At 46.8% G+C, this 4587-nt stretch overlaps 1 long non-coding RNA gene across 1 annotated transcript in view; it reads right to left on the bottom strand.

The window, feature by feature from the left end:
* The window catches only part of LOC105886412, a 35916-nt gene that overhangs the window by 16311 nt on the left and 15018 nt on the right, over positions 1–4587 (bottom strand). The gene's annotated exons all lie outside the window — the stretch shown is intronic.

Raw genomic sequence — 4587 nt, 5'->3', positions numbered from 1 at the left:
CGTCAGGCCATCCTCAGCAACTCTGCCTACACATAGTGGGGGGCCAAGCCACATGTATGCCTGCCCCAGTCTCCACTGTCCCCCCTCACGTCAGGCCATGTCCAACAGGCTCTGCCTGCACATAGTGGGGGGATGAGCCACATATATACCCACCCCAGAATCTCATCTGTGCCCCCACTACACCCCGTCACATCAGGCCACGTCCAGGAGCTCCTCCTGCATACAGTGGGGACCAGTCACACGTATGCCTCAGTCTCCAATGTCCCCTCTCATGTCGGGCCATGCCTGGCAACTCTGCCTGAACATAGTGGCAAGTCCTCCTCACATCAGGCCATGCCCATGCCTGCATGTATGCCCACCCCTGGGTTTCCACTGTCCCCTCACATCAGGCCCAGCAGCTCTGCCTGCACGTAGTGGGGGGACAAGCCGCAGGGATGCTCACCCCCCGAGTCTCCACTGTGCCTCTCATGTCAAGCCGTGCATGGCAGCTCTGCCTACAGGTAGTAGGGGGCAAGCCGCATATATGCCCACCCCCGAGTCTTCTCACCCTGGTCTGCTTTATAGACTTTCTGAATGTACAGGCTTGCTCCTCTCATCAATGTTGCCCAGGCCCTAAGTGCAGGGGTTTCCTGGACCTGCCCTCCTCTTGTTCCCCATGTCTGACTGTTCTTCCTCATCCCAAACATCTCTCAAGCATATCCCTCCTTCTCCGTCCCCACAGCCCTCATCTTAACAAAGATCTTCACTGTTTCTCTGCCTTCACCTTACGCTTCCTCAAGCCCTAAGTAATGCAAACATTTCTAAATCCTCCCGGAATCACTGCTTGTGCTTGTGGAGGCAGGGCAAAGATGCCGCACTTGCCTGGCCCATACACTTTCCCCTTACTGTCCAATAATAATGGTGAAGAATCAAGTAAAAGCAAATGTGGGAGAAAGATGCACTTGATGCCTCTAAACCTATTTTAAAGTCTAGTTATCAAAACTCTAAAGCTAAGAAACATTCCTGAAATAAACACCCATCTCTCCACGGCGGCAGTGAACAACCAACCAAATCCTGTTAACCTAATAATGAGAAAGCCAACCTAACAGTAATTGATAATTACAAGTCTAGATCTCCAGCAACTAAAAATTGCCACAAATTCAAGACTTCACCGATGTTGTACTGGTGGAGTGCCGTCTCCAAGGCTGGCGGGCTCCAACTGTCTGCGTGGGCGCCGCTGCTGAGTATGGCCAGGCAGCCAGCCTCTGCACAAAACATTCATCCAGAAACCCCAGTAGGACACTAACTTAACACCAATCACATTTCAGTAACTTAACATCTTGTAATTGCTAGTAGTAGCCTACAGTCATATCTAACATTTGGAAATCTGTGGACTTTTGTCTCAGACCTGCATACGTGTGAGAACTGATAAAAGAACTTGCATACCTGAATCAGATCACTGTCTTTCAGAAGTCTTAAGCGTGCAGACCATGCCTACAGAATCCTTATCTTAAAACATGAATCTAATTCAGTAACTCCCCGAAATTCTATAGTAGTGTTCCACTGCATTTAGAATAAAATCCAAGCCTGTTAGCTTGACATGGTACCCAAAGAACAGCTTGCATGATCTGGCTCCTGCCCACTTTTTAGCACTCATTACCTCCTCATCACCCCGCATGCCTTTCAACTGTAGGGCCACAGTGACCCTCCTAGGCATGTCACACTCTTGTTGACCTCTAGGCCTTCACCTGTGAGTTATCCAAAATGCCTCCTTTTCTCCTAACCATCCTTCAGCTTGGCAAACCAATGCCAACCACTTGGGTCTCTTTTAAGACCCACCTCAAGGCCCACATGATTTTCCACTCCCTGAGGTGAATGGAGGCCTGTCTCTATACTCCCTAACACTGGACGATGAACTCCCCCACAACACTCACCACAATGCATTGAGATGGCCCTGTCTGGTTTCCCTTGAAACTCTTTGCTGTAATTCATCAGAGGATCCACCAAACTGGTATCTGAAAATACTTCAAATTCAAGATCATAGAAAAATTTTCTTAATTTGAGGCTGCACCAAAAATCCACCTAGAATTTCAGTACTCCCATTAATTACCTTGAAAAGGTGGCCTGTATGATGAAGATGAAATTCAGGTGTGTGCATGGCCACCCACACACACAGAAGAATAAAGCTCAGGCTAAGATAAGAAAATAAATAAGCTTCACCAGAGGAGAATGTGTTTAAAAAGGAAAGTCCTATTCTAATATGCAGCTTTGTTTCTTTTTCCCCTGTAGATTATCAGCTTTTTCTTACACCAGCCAAGAACCAAGTCTCACTCATGATTTTCTAAGCTAAAATACTGTTGCACATTTTAAAGTCAAAACATTTGGTAGACAGCGTAGCAGGCGGTATTGCCATTTTACTTGATTACATATTGGCCATTAACTTATTAAGGTTCCAAACGAGAACCTTAATAAAGTTCATCCACCTCTGTGTTCTAGGAGTTGATAATCTCTTCCTGTTTCACTCCCACCTACCCCCCTCCCCAAATACAGTATTCATTCTAAGTATACCTTTGAGAACCTGACAGTTATCTTATTGCATTTGGAAAATCAAAGTTATTGCAACTTCCAAGAAAGTCAGGAGGGAAGGAGCAGTCTCATATCCTATAACAATGTGATACCAGCAATGCTGCAGGCGCCCCGGCTGGATCAGAGCCCAAATGCTGCAACCCCCTGTATGCGCCACCCAAGGTCTGCAGGCTTCATCCAAGAGCAGATGACATCTCTGACAGGTTTCAAACAAGGGAGTGAACCAATGAGGAGAAGACTTTGTAAAGATCACTATGGGTCCAAATGATGCTGGAATGGAGGAAGGGGAAGCAGGACAGCCAACCAGAAGGTCCTGGCCGTCTCCCGGGGGCTCACACTTGGACCATAAGGGAGTGGACATGGAAATAGCAGATGCCTTCAAGCTCTCCAAGAGTTAAACGTGAGGTGCCCATGACATAGGACGTTTGCTAAGTTCACTAATTCTATATACGACATAAAGGGTGGGAGAGAGCACAAGAGAGTCATAGGGCAGCCTCATTGGTGCCCCCTGCCCATCCTCCGCTCCTGGCCCTTAGGAATCCTGCCATCATGCTGATTCAAGGCGGGGCACAACCATGAAGAGCTGATGGGACAAAACTCAGCCAGAACAAATGGAAGTTCCTTCTACAAAGATCCTCACCAAAGCAAACCCTGCTGTGGGGCTAAGAAAACCACCACCTTAGCAGAAAAAATGATGCCTGCATTATGCCACAACCTGAGTTAAGTGTGTAGCCTAATATTTTCAGTTACAAGAATCCTCCTAGGTTTGCTGACTTCCTGATACCAATGTTTTCAAGGATTCCTTGTCAAAGGGTGTTGGCAGCTAGTCTTGGCCCTGATGCTTACTCCATAGCAAGTACCATCTTGTTTGGGGGATTCTAGGTCAGCCTCCCATAGGAAAACATTAATCTAACATAGTATCGAATGCAGAGACAGTTTCACAACAAAACAAAACCAGAGAGGATGGCCTATTTCAGGAAAACAATGATTCCCTGAAATCACATCCTATCCTTAATATGCCTCCTCCTAAACTAGAATCTGGCCTTTTGTTTTTGATTTTTTTAGACAGAGTTTCACTTTGTCACTCTTGGTATAGTACTGTGGCATTACAGCTCATAGCAACCTCAAACTCTCCGGCTTAAGTGATCCTCTTGCCTCAGCCTCCCAGTAGCTGGAGCTACAGGCATCCATCACAACACCCGACTATTTTTAGAGAAAAGGTCTCCCTCTTGCTCAGGCTGGTCTTGAACTCATGAGCTCAGGCACTCCACCCACTTCGGCCTCCCAGAATGCTGGGATTACAAATGTGAGCCACCACACCCGGCCCTAGAATCTGGTTTCTTATTTTGATGAGTGTGTTTTCCAATTTCCCCATCAAAAAAATCACATTTAACTAACAATTGCACATAGCAATAAAGCACTGTGCTCTGCTGCCTGGATTGATAGAATGATTTGCAATCCTCTTTTAAACGAGAGGAGAGAAGGAAAGAACATCATTGGATATGGCCAGATCAAACTGATCAAACTCCTGTTAGTGTCTTCCACTTACTCAGGGTAAGACAAGGCAGCACTAACCTAAACTAATTAAATTTCCTGTATTTAAATAAGCCATAGCAGCAATAAATCTTTCAAGAATGAGTGGAAGGTCTCCGGAGGGAGGTATCTGCTTTTGTAAGAAAGCTGCCTGCCTGAGGGCACAGGGAATGTCACAGCCAGACTGCATTTCTGGACAAAAGGCCAAGACTCTCCTCCTGGGAGGAACACTGAAGGTGGGCAAGAGTCCCTGGATTTTATGACACTGGCACTTTGCCATGGCTTCCAAAAATAAAGGCCGAGATGGTATGGGGAGGGGAAAAACCAAACTCCATTCACATTTGCTCACAGCCTTAAGCAAGACATTGAGTTTCTAAGCTTACTTCCTTCTTTGAAAATAAGGAGTTACTGGCTCGGCGCCTGTGGCTCAAGCGGCTAAGGCGCCAGCCACATACACCTAAGGTGGCGGGTTCGAATCCCCAGCCCGGG

The sequence above is a fragment of the Otolemur garnettii genome, unplaced genomic scaffold, assembly GCF_000181295.1.
Source record: "Otolemur garnettii isolate 467f Iridium unplaced genomic scaffold, OtoGar3 scaffold00001, whole genome shotgun sequence".
Lineage (NCBI taxonomy): Eukaryota > Metazoa > Chordata > Mammalia > Primates > Galagidae > Otolemur > Otolemur garnettii.
The sequence above is the reverse complement of the archived record's forward strand: the minus strand, read 5'-3'. Positions and strand labels throughout refer to the sequence as shown.